Source organism: Loxodonta africana, chromosome 16 (assembly GCF_030014295.1).
Source record: "Loxodonta africana isolate mLoxAfr1 chromosome 16, mLoxAfr1.hap2, whole genome shotgun sequence".
Lineage (NCBI taxonomy): Eukaryota > Metazoa > Chordata > Mammalia > Proboscidea > Elephantidae > Loxodonta > Loxodonta africana.
Genome location: NC_087357.1, coordinates 52,141,969 through 52,156,894, shown reverse-complemented (window position 1 = coordinate 52,156,894; position 14,926 = coordinate 52,141,969). Strand labels below are relative to the sequence as shown.

The following is a 14,926-nucleotide window of genomic DNA, read 5'->3' as shown; positions in this document are numbered from 1 at the left end:
CGTGCCGAAAATCCCATGCTTTCTTCAATATAAGAATCGTTTTAAAATTACATTGCAACAATCAATTTTTACACGTTATTCTTTGAAACCACATTTCAAATCAGTCTGAGCCCTTCATGAAGAAAAAATAAACAAATACAATTGAATATAAAATTTCAATATGGAAATTAAAAAAAAAGATTCCTTGAGGCTTACTAAGATCTTCTTACTAATATTTGAGTTCTATTTTTTTTTATAGTTTAGTGTAATAATGGTACTTTATAACGTCTTTCATATTTTGTCTTCCAAATCTCTTTAATGAAAACAGAAAATAGTGTCAATAGATGATATACATGTAATATAAACATAACACACTTAACATACTCTATGTTCCATTTATATGAAGTTCTAAAAGAGCCAGAAAGAGTTTATGGTGAAGTAAATGAGAGTAGCAGTATGCCTCTGTGGATGAGGGGGATACTGACTGGGGAGAAGCACAAGAGAACTTTCTAAGATGATAGTGGTGCTTTGTCTTCCTGGAATAGTGTGTTACATATGTGTACATATTTGCCAAATCTGCTGAACTACAGTGTTTACGATCTATGTATTTCCCTGCATGTAAATTATATCACATTAGAGAATAATTAGAAAAACATAGGTGAAGATTATGTTCTACTGAATTTTTCTAGGTTTACAAAGTTAATTTTTTAATTAAAAAATAAATATATAATATGTTAGGTAGTGATATGTACTGCTAAAAACAGAGAGTAAGACTCGAGAGGATGGAAGTGGGCTATCTGAGATAGCATGACAAGGAAGGCTTCTTTGGGAAAGTGGCACCTCAGTAGAGATGGAACAAATGAGGCCTTGAGCCAGGCAGGTGTCTGGGAGAAGGGTGTTTCAGGTAGAGGGAAATGCAAAGACCAGGCCGAGAAGAGAAAATGCTTACTGTGTTTATATTACAGGAAAATGGCTGAAACAAATTAAGTGAGAAAAAAAAAATAACAATGAGCTAAGTTTTGAATATATATTTTTAAATGCAATCCAGTATCTTATGAACCAAAGTGTGAGAGATTAGCTATCTCCCTATTAAATATAATTTCGCTTTCTAAATGGCAAGAGGCTCTATAAGTGTACTTAAGTGTACGCAACGGATAATTTTAACTGCATAGAATCATTCAAAGCCATTACAGCAGATGCTAGAAACTTTACTGAATGAAGGTTTCTCTTTCTGTGAAGGAAATAACACAGCAGGCAGTCCTTCCATGATATAACTCTGTAACTTCTTCACCTTCCACTGGTTGCCTCTTGACATCTTAATGAAATCACTTAGATGTCTTGATCCATTTTGACTTTCTTATTGCTGCCTCAAGAAATATATTATAGGTAGTGAAGAAAATCTTTTTAGGGTCATTAGAAAATTCTGCAGACAACAATAAAGCAGTTTGAACATTATAATGCTTGATTATAGAACGCAGAGTCCTTGATTATTACAACAGATACAAAAGTTATGCTACTTGATTACAGGAGTTTTTTTTTGCCTTGCCATCTGTCCTAGTTATTTAGTGCTGCTATAACAAAAATACCAAAAATGGGTGGCTTTAACAAGCAGAAAAATATTTTTTCACAGTTTAGGAGACTTCTTGTTGTTGTTAGGTGCCCTCAAGTCCATTCTGACTCATAGCAACCTGTTAGGACACAGTAGAACTGCCACATAGGGTTTCCGAGGAAAGGCTGGTAGATTTGAACTGCAGGCCTTTTGGTTAGCAGCAAAGTTCTTAACCACTATGCCACCAAAGCTCCATTTGGGTGACCAGAAGTCAGAAATCAGAGTGCCGGCTCTAGTGGAAGGCTTCCTCTCTGTATGGGCTCTAGAGGAAGGTCCTTGTCTCTTTGAGCTTCTGCTTCTGGCAGTTTTCACATGGCTTGGCATTTCTCATCTCTGCTCTGCTCCCTTGTATAATCTCTTTTATGTCTTAAAAGGGACTGACTCAAGATACACCATACACTTATCCTACCTTATTAACATAGCAAAAAAAACTCATTCCCAAATGGGATTATTACCACAGGCATGTTAGCGTTTACAATGTATATTTTTGTGGGACATAATTCAACCCTTGACACCATTTAAGAAGATAAATCACCATTTGGTTTCATGACACAATAAAAAAAAAGGCCACATCATAATAGTTTGGAAGGATGAAAAGCATTCATCCAAAAAATGTTCAGTGGAAACTTAAACTATATTTCTTTCTCAAATTTTTTATTAAAAACAATTATTTCTTTCTCAAAAGTATTCATTTTAGTAAAATCAATTATGTCACAAATTACACAGTCCGTATCTAAATCATCACAACCCACTTATTTATGCACAAGAAATTATGTAGATGTTTCTGATCAATGTACCTATTCAGGAATAAGTGACACAAAATGCAGGATCTTAAGTATTCACTTCCATGTGCTTTGACAATTGCATACACGTAAGTAACTGCTACCTCACAAAAGATATAAAACAGTTTTAGCATTCCAGAGAGTATCATCATGTCCGTTCCCAACCAATTTTCTCACTCGTAGTTATTACCACCACCACCGTTATCATCGTAAGAAGCTCTGGTGGCACAGTGGTTAAGCACTCAGCTGCTAAACAAAAGGTCAGCAATTCGATCCCACCATCTGCTCCATGGGAGAAAGATGTGGCAGCCTGCTTCCATAAAGATTTCAGCCTAGGAAACCCTATGGAGCCGTCCTACTCTGTCCTATGTGGTTGCTATGAGTCAAAATCAACTAGAGGACGATGATTATTATCATAATCATTCAGAAATTTTCTATACAACTAGGTTGATATGCAGTTTCTAGTTGATCCCACTTTTACAGCCTACAGACGTAGTGCTACAGCTGCTCCCTAGAGAGACCAGCTGGCTCTTCAGGTCAAGTCACAATCTGTAGGAAAATCAAGGGTGCAGAGGATGATCATATCTTTATAAATCTAGAAATGTGATTTTTATCTGCATAATGTAAGAGGTGATTGGACTTCCCCCTTCAGAGGAAGGGATCAGAAGAGCAAAACTCACCAAAGATTGGTCCATGTGACAAAATGCCAATTTGTTGATTTACCATAAGGAACATAACTGATAGAGGATTGGAATGTTTGAACCAATTAGGTTATACATTTTCTCATTGCAAGAACATAGAAATGAGAATCCAAATTTTATCCAAGTATTGCAAGTAGAATCAGAGTGAGTGAAATTCATTTAATACTGATGTTTTAGGCTTGTCAAATTTTGCTAGCCCAATAACCCACTAGTGTTATAGGACAGAAAGTAGCATTCTTTCTCTTAAGTTTTCTTTATTCAAGTGTATGACATTTATGATAATACAGAATGTCTGCATTCTTTGAAAATATAACAATAAAATGACACTTATAATAATATATACACAAATAATTATTTGTATATCATTTATTTTCTACTTGTTCTGTGTTAAGGACTTCTCATGCGTTTTTAACCTGATCTTCATGGCAACCCAAAAAGATAAAATTGTATTCCCATTCTATTGATAAGGTAAACCCATTGCTGTCAAGTCGATTCCAACTCATGGCAACCTTAGGCGTTACAGAATAGAACTGCTCCATAGGGTTTTCTTGGCTGTAATCTTTGTGGAAGGAAATTGCTAGAACTTTCTTTCTAGCCTCCACTGGATGGGTTCAAACCGCCAAACTTTGGGTTAGTAGTTGAGCACAAACTGGTTGCAGCATCTAGGGACCCTATTGATGAAGTAACTAAGGCAAAATTGATCAATTTTGCCCTAAGATGTACTGATGTACTGAATACTCATCTTTCCAGGTTGTACTGGCACCTTTCTCACTAAAAAAAAAGTTTTTCCTCCTTAATTGGCCACCTAATTCACACTCTGAGTTACATTCTCAGTGTGCAAATAGATAGGTAAATACAGATGGTAGGTTAGATTCCAGCTTTATTGCTTTTTTTTTTTTTTTAATTAATTACTGGAAACTAGCCTTTGCTATCATTCCTGCCAGAACATTTAAATTACTCTAAAGGTAGAGACAGAAACAGCTTGCAAAAGACTGTCTTCTGATATTTTCACAATGGCAAAATTTAATACCATTCTGTCAATGTAAACGGGGCAGATTAACCAGTAAGCAGGGTACACAAGGGTTTACATTAAGCAAGGTATGCACCGGCTTACTTGTATTTACCTACAAATCTGTAGTGCATGATTTCACATGAGTTTCATCAAAGACGTGGTAAAAAAAAAAAAAAATAATTGTGTACCACAGATTAGTACATAAGCACAAGTAACCCTTGTGTACCTTGCTTATTGAGTAATCCAGCCCTGATAATGGTTATGCCGATTTTAATCCCTACTTAGTCAAAATTCAAAACCAAACCAAGTGCCGTCGAGTCGATTTGGACTCGTAGCAACCCTGTAGGACAGAGTAGAACTGCCCCATAGAGTTTCCAAGGAGCACCTGGTGGATTCAAACTGCTTACCCTTTGGTTAGCAGCCGTAGCACTTAACCACTACGCCACCAGGGTTTCCCCCTACTTAGTCAGAGCTCTGAATTCTCTCAGAGAGGTAAAGCAAGGCTTCACTTTCACCTTGAATTGGGTATCCTAGTTCTTTCATATTTAAATACATAACTCAGTTTAGCATCTGCTTGGATGTTCAGCATCTGTTTCTGATATATAACCATTTGGAATAAATTGTTGTTGTTGTTGTTAGGTGCCATAGAGTCGGTTCTGACTAATACCGACCCTATGCACAACAGAACGAAACACTGACTCTTCTTGCGCCATCCTTACAATCGTTGTTATGCTTGAGCTCATTGTTGCAGCCATTGTGTCAATCCACCTCGTTGAGGGTCCTCCTCTTTTCCACGGACCCTGTACTCTGCCAAGCGTGATGTCCGTCTCCAGGGACTGATCCCTCCTGACAACTTGTCCAAAGTATGTAAGATGCAGTCTCACCATCCTTGCTTCTAAGGAGCATTCTGGTTGTGCTTCCTCTAAGACAGATTTGTTCGTTCTTTTGGCAGTCCATGGTATATTCAATATTTTTCTCCAACGCCACAATTCAAAGGCGTCAACTCTTCTTCGGTCTTCCTTATTCATTGTCCAGCTTTCACATGCATATGATGTGATTGAAAATACCATGGACTGGGTCAGGCACACCTTAGTCTTCAGGGTGACATCTTTGCTCTTCAACACTTTAAAGAGGTCCTTTGCAGTAGATTTCCCCAATGCAATGCGTCTATTGATTTCTTGACTGCTGCTTCCGTGGCTGTTGATTGTGGATCCAAGTAAAATGAAATCCTTGACACCTTCAATCTTTTCTCCATTTATCATGATGTTGCTCATTGGTCCAGTTGTGAGGATTTTTGTTTTCTTTATGTTGAGATGTAATCCATACTGAAGGCTGTGGTCTTTGATCTTCATTAGTAAGTGCTTCAAGTCCTCTTCACTTTCAGCAAGCAAGGTTGTGTCATCTGCTTAACACAGATTGTTAATGAGTCTTCCTCCGATCCTGATGTCCTGTTCTTCTTCATATAGTCCAGCTTCTCATATTATTTGTTCAGCATACAGATTAAATAGGTGTGGTGAAAGAATACAACCCTGACACACACCTTTCCTGACTTTAAACCAATCACTATCCCCTTGTTCTGTCTGAACAACTGCCTCTTGATCTATGTAAAGGTTTCTCATGTGCACAATTAAGTGTTCTGGAATTCCCATTCTTCGCAGTGTTATTCATAGTTTGTTATGATCCACACAGTCGAATGCATTTGCATAGTCAATAAAACACAGGTAAACATCCTTCTGGTATTCTCTGCTTTCACCCAGGATCCATCTGACATCACCAGTGATATCCCTGGTTCCATGTTCTCTTCTGAGACCAGCCTGAATTTCTGGCAGTTCCCTGTCAATATACTGCTGCAGCTGTTTTGGAGTGATCTTCAGCAGGATTTTGCTTGCATGTGATATTAATGATATTGTTCTATAATTTCCACATTCGGTTGGATCACCTTTCTTGGGAATAGGCATAAATATGGATCTCTTCCAATCAGTTGACCAGGAAGCTGTCTTCCATATTTCTTGGCATAGACGAGTGAGGACCTCCAGCGCTGCATCTGTTTATTGAAACATCTCAATTGATATTCCATCAATTACTGGAGCCTTGTTTTTCGCCAACGCCTTCAGAGCAGCTTGGACTTCTTCCTTCAGTACCGTTGATTCCTGATCATATGCCACCTCTTGAAATTGTTGAATATTGACTAATTCTTTTTGGCATAATGACTCTGTATTCCTTCCATTTTCTTTTGATGCTTCCTGCATCATTTAATATTTTCTCCATGGAATCCTTCACTATTACAACTCAAGGCTTGAATTTTTTCTTCAATTCTTTCAGCTTGAGAAACATGAAGCATGTTCTTCCCTTTTGGTTTTCCACCTCCAGCTCTTTGCACATGTCATTATAGTACTTTATTTTGTCTTCTCAAGAGGCCCTTTGAAATCTTCTGTTCAGATCTTTTACTTCATCAATTCTTCCTTTTTCTTTCGCTGGTCGACGCTCAAGAGCAAGTTTCAGAGTCTCCTCCGACATCCATCTTGGTCTTTTCTTTCTTTCCTGTCTTTTCAGTGACCTCTTGCTTTCTTCATGGATGATGTCCTTGATGTCATTCCACAACTCATCTGGTCTTCAGTCACTAACGTTCGATACCTCAAATCTATTCTTGAGATGGTCTCTAAATTCCGGTGGGATATACTCAAGGTCATATTTTGGCTCTTGTGGACTTGCTCTGATTTCTTCAGTTTCAGCTTGAACTTCCATATGAGCAATTGATGGTCTGTTCCACAATCAGCCCCTGGCCTTGTTCTGACTGATGATATTGAGCTTTTCCATCGTCTCTTTCCACAGATGTAGTCAATTTGATTTCTGTGTGTTCCATCTGGCGAGGTCCATGTGTACAGTCACTGTTTATGTTGGTGAAAGAAGGTATTTGCAATGAAGAAGTCGTTGGTCTTGCAAAATTCTATCATTTGATGTCTGGCATTGTTTCTATCACCAAGGCCATATTTTCCAACTACTGATCCTTCTTCGTTTCCAACTTTCGAATTCCAATCACCGGTAATTATCAATGCATCTTGATTGCATGTTTGATCAATTTCAGACTGAAGCAGCTGATAAAAATCTTCTATTTCTTCATCTTTGGCCCTAGTGGTTGGTGCGTAAATTTGAATAATAGTCATATTAACTGGTCTTCCTTGTAGGCATATGGATATTATCCTATCACTGACAGCGTTGTACTTCAGGATAGATCTTGAAATGTTCTTATTGAGGATGAATGCAACACCATTCCTCTTCAAGTTGTCATTCCCAGAATAGTAGACTATATGATTGTCCATTTCAAAATGGCCAATACCAGTCCATTTCAGCCCACTAATGCCTAAGATATCGATATTTATATGTTCCATTTCATTTTTGACGATTTCCAATTTCCCTAGTTTCATACTTCATACATTCCAGGTTCCGATTATTAATGGATGTTTGCAGCTGTTTCTTTAAGATTTTGGTGATATTTTTGATGTACTTGATAATTTGTGGGAAAGAAAAGTCATGAACATATAGAACTTGCCAGGAGTTTTTATTGTCAGTGAGTCAGCAATACCTAATTTAGTAGTAGGTAAAATTCTTAAAGAGCTCTGTAATTCCTCTGTCATTTATTCTGTGTTTTTGAGTCCAAGCTGATTAGTCTCTGGGGATTTTTTGAGTTTTGTTTTGCTTCCATTTTTTTTTTTTTCCTGTGAAGTAACCAGGAGAACATTTGTTTTCCCTTCAGAATTGACCAGAGGAACAAAGTCTATTGCATATTTAATTTCTCAGGTGATGGTTGTTTTTAAAAAAGCATTTTTGCTATGGCCAGGTTGTGTTGCTTTCCCTATTACTACAAAACACAGAACCAGAACAGGAGTGGATCCTGTAGCCACCACATTATGAAGCCTGGAAGTGGAGCCCCAGTTTGGCAGATCCACTCCCTTGCTGGGGCAAGCTGATGCTGTCTTGTCAACAGTACTGCTAAAAGAGCTATATTCCCCTGATGCAATGGTCTTGCCACAATTTGTACAGAATTTGAGTTTGAGTCTTTGTGCTGTATACTATATATTTAACCTGTTACTCATTTGCCCATTGAGCAGATAACTTGGACTCCTCTTTACCAGGTAGCTCCCTGTCTCATTGGTTTAAATAGCTTCTTTGGCTGAAACAAAGCACTGTGGTTTTAGAAGAATTGCATTTGGATATTTCGTCCATGATACCTGGCAAACCAGATGCTACTGAACTTACACATTCAAATCTATGGTTTTGTTCTGTTTGTAGTACAAACCCACCCAAGTTAAAGTGCTATAAAAGCAAAGTACCCCCAGGCCAGTGGTCTTGGATCACAGGTCCACTGTCATATGTTCATGATGGGCTCAGCCTTAAGTTAGTGGTATTAACAGCTACTGACACTACTTCTAAGCCTAGGAAATAATATGGACTTAGAAGTTTACATTTGAAAAAAAAGTACCAGCCGTGAAAAGGGGTCAGAATAGTATCCAAAATGCGAATTGTTCTAAAATTCTATTTGATAGCATTTTTGTTTCATACATTTTATCAATTTTGACAGTCAAACAAATACTCTTAAGAACAAGGGTTAGTTTCTAAGCCAACTGATACTTAATTCATTAAACTTTTCTCTCTGATACAGAAGGAAATTAATAAATAATAATTTGCTGTGTTGTTTCCTAAAAGCCTGGGTCCATAAACTTTAGGCTTCAAAGTATCATTTTTTGGCAATACATACAGCTACAGAGAGAGACTGCATATAATATTGGGCCATCTGGACTAAAACTACTGAACAAAAAGACCCTATTTTGCATTTTTCAATTTTTGGACCTAGACTCGTTAAGCTACTACATATGTATGTATGTGTGTGTGTATATATATATATATAAAGTATGTTGTGAAACCAAGATCCTCATACATGATTTAAAAAAAAAATTTTGGTAAATTTTCCTAGATCTTTGTCGTGTAAGAGATATGTTGGTCTGTATCATATGGCCTTACACACCATGAGAGCCTTTTCGTAAAAATAAGCCTTGGCTCCATAAAGCATGATATTTTATATTCCCTTCAAATGTCTTGCCACCCAATATTGAATTGCTGAACTCTATTCTAACTAATCTCCTCAAACCCTTATAGTCCTTACAAGATTCACTGAGATTATATAATCCTTGCGTGGTACAATAAGCAATTACTATCAAAAAGATTTCTCAAGAAGCAAAGAGTTAATGTTTCTTCCAGGAAAAGGGATCACTGAGCAAGGATTGACAAATATTTTGGTAACAAATGTCAAGCAATTTAATTATATAATTTTATATATAACGCTCTGCATAAAACGAATAAACAGTGGCTTTTTTTTTCAACTTAAATTAGGGGTGTTTTTAGAGATATGACAAAACCTAGAAAGAGTGAAATAAAATCAGTTTTGAATGGATACTTTTCTTCCACCCATTACCTTTACTGAAGTTACCACCTTAATTGGTGATTGGGTGCCTGTATCTGCTCATTGATATGTATATCTGGGACACAAAACAAAATAGGTGGCCATGAACTTGATTCTACCAGTATAGTTTCTTTCTTTATTTAAGCCAGATATCTCTGCTTAGCTAAAGCAGTCTTTCTCACCAGATGTTTTCTTTCTTTTTGATAAGAATTACAGAACCTTTTTGGCTTGTACCAGCCTTATTGGCTTTTGAGGTTTCATCATTGTTAGCTTGCCTTCTACAATTAACTTTTATAGATAAATGTTTTCAAATTGCAAGCCCTCCCTTGGAAAATCCCTTTCATGGCCTTTTTAAAAAATGATGTTATTAAAATTGCAGTAGATATTATGAAAATAAACTTCCTGGTAGCTTGATCTGTTATGAGTGTTCTTAATATTCTCTGGGTTATTTCCATAACAAGGCATGGTGAACAGCTAAAACAGGCATGTTGGAATTTGTTAAAATTCTAAGCATCTTTTTATTTTTTCTTAAAATTTGACTCCACACTTTATTTTCACAGGCTATTTTCTTTTATCTTCTTACTTTGACTGTTGCTTTAAGTTCATTTACTGTGCTTATATTATCAGGACTTCTAAACCAGTGAGGAAGAAAAAGATTCCTGTAGTTGCTTATTCAAAATCATTATACAGAAGATAATGAATTTAGAGATTTTCCAGTACAATTACCAATTGGCAAGAACACATAAGTAACCCATCTAATGGATTTAACAAATGCTCATATGAATCACTTAAAATAAATAAATAAATAACACCATTGCTTATTTGGGGGGTTAAAAGAGCAGAGTTAATTTTTTCTTTTTTAATTAAAAATAAGACGTGTTAAAATTTTTTTTATTTAGTGTACAGGATCTATTCTTTCTAGCAATCAGTTAAAGCCTTCTTCCACAGCATAAAAGAGTGAAAACTGTAAAGCAAGCAGCTGTTTCTATTTAGGCTGTTGGAAAATATATATAAGCAACACCTTCACACATGATTGGTGAAAATTAAATATGGGAGGTACAGGGCAATTGATTACTTTTGTGTTGACTTTCTAGCCATGGTCTTGTAACTCCCACCCAGGTGATTGGGCAGGGCCGTGAAGGGGTAATTGTTGCCCACCAAGTGAATTGGTCAGTTTTGCCTTAAAAGAGAGGCAATTTCACAAGAGAGGAGAATTGTACCACCACCAAGGAAGAACAGCCAGGAGAAGCTGAGAAGCTCCTGGAAGCAGGAAACTGAGAGAGGGAGAGAAAGGGAAAGAGAGAGAGTGATATTGAGCAAGCTGTAACCCTGAAGAAGGTGAGAAGTAGTGGCAGGAAAGACCCGGCATCAGAAACCTGGCAGCAGGAGATAGCGCAGTGGGCTTCCTGGCCCATGGAGAGAGAAAGCTGAATGCCTTTGGGAAGAGGCCTAGTCCCAGGGAGATGCATGCCTATAAGCATGGTTGGGAAGAGGCTGTCCTGATGGAAAAACTGTGTCTTGAGTATTCTTGAGCCTGAGTTGTAACTGTTATTTCCCTAATAAACCCCATAATCATAAGTATGGTCTCTGAGTTCTGTATGGCCATTGCAACGAATTTTCAAACCCAGCAGAGAAGTAGAGTGCTGTGCAATTGATGGTTGGTGTCAGAATTAGTAAAGATGGTGGAGAGAGGAGGCTTGTCTGGCCTCCACCTCATAGGAGTCAGTCTTGCATTGTTGATCTTGGCTCTCCTTCACCCTTGTGGAGTTGAAGGAAGTCAGACAATTTGAAAGTTCTTGGCAAAATTTTGTATCTGTGTATTAATATAAAGAGCCTATTTCTAAGCATCTTTGTTACATAGATGCTTACATATGGTCACAAAGTATTCTACATAAAAGATATTCCTTGCAGCATTGTTTTAATGAATAATTGGAAACAACTTTAATGTTTATAGAATTGTTCAATATTATGCAATGTGGTGCAAGGATTTTAAACAATTAGCTTCATATATTTGCACTTTGCAATGTTTCATCCAAAGCATTCTCAAACAGTTTCACTTTTAGAAATCCTCATCTAAGCCAAGGAACAAAAACAACATTAATCATACTTAAGAATTTGGAGAGGATATTATTGTAATAATTTGAGTGTTTTCTCGTGGAGATTAATCCTCAGATCCTCATGTACAAAAATATCCTTTATGAGCAGACATTATGACTCTTCTTAGAGAAACTAAACCAGAGGCCAAGAGAAGGTCACTTCATACACAGGGTCATGTGATGAATCAGCCCACATTTTAAAAGCCCCAAGGATACCAATTTCCAACTGGAATGCACTATAATACACTAGTGTAAAGGCAACAAATTGGGCCACAAAACTGGGTTTTTTTTTTCCCTCAACAGACATTTTAACATAAATAAGGGCATAAATGCAACATTTTGCAGGGTTTTTGACAACTCTTTACTTGTGGAATAAATTTACATTGCCATGGGATGAGGGAGTCAAGAACATTTTTCACTCTGAGGTAAATTAAAGTGTGGAATAAACTTATTGCGGCAAGGGATTAATTCTCATTTAAACTAATCATCTCTAAAGAAGGAAATTGACTCTGTCCAAAGCATACTTGTAGTTTTTTTTTTTTTTCTTTTTTCCAGGAAGAGGTTATTATATTTTTGAAATACGCACATCTAAAAGAGTACTTTTCATTTGTGGCCTTGGACGACGTTCATTGTGGGACTAACTCCACATTTGTTAGAAAACTGTAGGCTGTTCGCAGGAAAAAAAAAAAAAAAAACTATTAAATCTTATATTTCATTTCCTTAAAGAGATTCAGAATATATGGTCCGGGTAATTTATCTTCAAAGCCAAAATCAGAACACATAAACAAACACATATTCAGTGCCTTGTACTAGGCATTTTAAGAACTAAGATCTGCTTTTTCTGAAGATGCATCATTGAATTTTTACTGGATATTTTGGAAACTTACTTCTGCAGGTAGTTTCATTTATACAGAGGTTGTTGCTTCATCTGGGCTTCACAGTATATTAATATCAATAACAAGATTAATAGCTACTGTTGAGAGGGTACCTACTAGGAGTTTTAAATACATTATCTTTTTGCCTCACAGGAGCATTACAAAGTAATAGGACCATAAATGAGTACTTAGGCTATGTCAGGTCCCATCCTAAGCCTATCTGTGTACATATTTTAATTTTCATGGGCACTCTGTTTTGTAGATATTATCCACAATTTACAGAAAAGAAAACTGGGAATAGGAAGTCTTTAAGTGTCTTCGCCAAGGTTTCACAGCTACTTAGAGGTAAAGTCAGGGAGGACCCAGGCTCCTCCGGTGAAAAAAAAAAACTGTTATTTTATAACCACCAAAATCAACCTCATCTCTGATTTTACCTGAGTTGAGTATCTAGATGGTAAAAGTGAGGGGAAAAATAAAAGAACTAAGTAAGCAGATAGAAACAGGGGGAGTTTGTATAAAATAGCCTATGAAAAAATTTATTATAAAATAAAAGTGTAGGGTTAATCTTAGGAAATATGTGTAGAAGAGGCAAACATAGTTTTGGTGAGTAATATATATAGATTATCCTTCTTCACATTTTTACACAACAGTAAATAATGGAAAATACCCAAGTAGTAGCAGTAGTAGTAACCACAACTATTTATTAAGACTTTAATCTGAGGCAAATATTGTGCTAAGCAAATCTAAACGTATTGGAATTTATTGCAATATTGATAAACACCATCCTCACAAATACTTACCAATGTCTAGAAAGGGGGATTCAGAAGTGAGATACTTATACTTATGGGCTTAGGGATTGGACTAAATTGTTTCAAGCCAGGCATTAAAGGCAAAGAACGAATTGGGACTGGACAAAATTCATGATTCAATAATTTATGATTGGTGAACACAGTGAGGTGAAGGTCTTGAAGAAAGTCTTGATAAGTAAATTGTCATTCGATAAGTAAGCTATTTACTCAGATGAGCAGACTGTCGTCTCTAACATATTGATTTATAGAAATTTCCTGAAGCAAATAGTAAAGAATTTATTGCTTTATGATCTTATCTTTTCAGGGCAAAAATTTCCTTATACAAACAAAACAAAAGAAGTTATGTTGACATAGATGCTCTCATTTTTCACACATCTTTTGTGGTCATTCTTCAGTCTATGCTGGAAGACTCAACAATTATAATCCAGATAAATGTTCAGTGAAGATTCATACCACACTATGTGAAGGTTCATGATTACATACCAGGTTTTGGGTGATGGTAATTTCAATCACCATGTACAGCAGGCTCTGCTCTTTTGCTGGCTGATCATTTATTGAATGATGTGTGGGACAGTGGCTATGCAGCAACATCCAAATTATAGAGATCACACGTTTCAAAAATAAAACCACATACAAATACTAACAGGATTATGATCAGAGGTTTTTTGTTTTTAATTTTTATTACACTTTTAAGCCTGGAGCCAAGAGTGCCCAAATCAAATCAGGAAATAAAATAGAACCCATCTCTAAATCAAAAAGCTTAAAGATTCAGACATGGAGATATTAGCTAAATTAACTAATGCTATGACTCATTCTTTTATTTTTCATATCTTCTTAGTAACATTAAATATCTCAGAATGATCTACTGAGATATGAGTAGAACTTTCTTCCCCTAAAAAGCTTCTTATACCATTTCGAGAGGCTGATATAATCTCTGGGACTGCTATTTAAGGCACCACTTATGACCTTCTTAAATGATGAATTCTATCGTCTACTGAAAATCTCTGAAGCATACTACATTGGGAAAACAGAAGAAAGTTATCCAGAATTCCCCTTGAGAAGTTTAAGTTAAGGCCTCAATTTTTTCTTTCTTCAATCAAATTATCAGTTGATCTTTTTTCCTAGGAGGGGGGCAATTAATGTACCATTATGGACTTTGAGTACTACTAGGTACTATTCTGAAAAGTCATCAGTTTACCAAGATAACAAGTTCTTGTCCAATTTGCTGCTCATAGCTACAATTTATTGTTCAGTCTTGGTGTCATTCAGAGCTAATTAGGTGACATGCTAGAGAATATAAGGTAGAAATACCAGAAGATTAAGTACTGTAAAATCTGGAAACTAGTGACAAGTATTAAAAAAAAAAAAAAACTGCTCCCTGTTCCCTTTCTGAGCCTTACATCTGTAAAAGTTTAGTTACATAATCTAGCTCTTTCAAATGGTTCCTGAGTATTTTTTTCACTGAAAGTAGAAAGCTCACCCTCTAGGTATGCCATGATACGGAGTTTTAGAGATTTAGTTAATTAGCTTGTTGTTCTGTCTACCATATAAAAAGGCAATTAAATTTTGGGTTTAATTTGCTGATAAAACAAAATGTTTCATCTT

The 14,926-nt window shown here is 36.4% G+C and overlaps 1 protein-coding gene across 17 annotated transcripts in view; it reads left to right on the top strand.

Moving 5' to 3' along the window:
• The window catches only part of PCDH15 (protocadherin related 15), an 853,216-nt gene that overhangs the window by 69,159 nt on the left and 769,131 nt on the right, over positions 1-14,926 (top strand). The gene's annotated exons all lie outside the window — the stretch shown is intronic.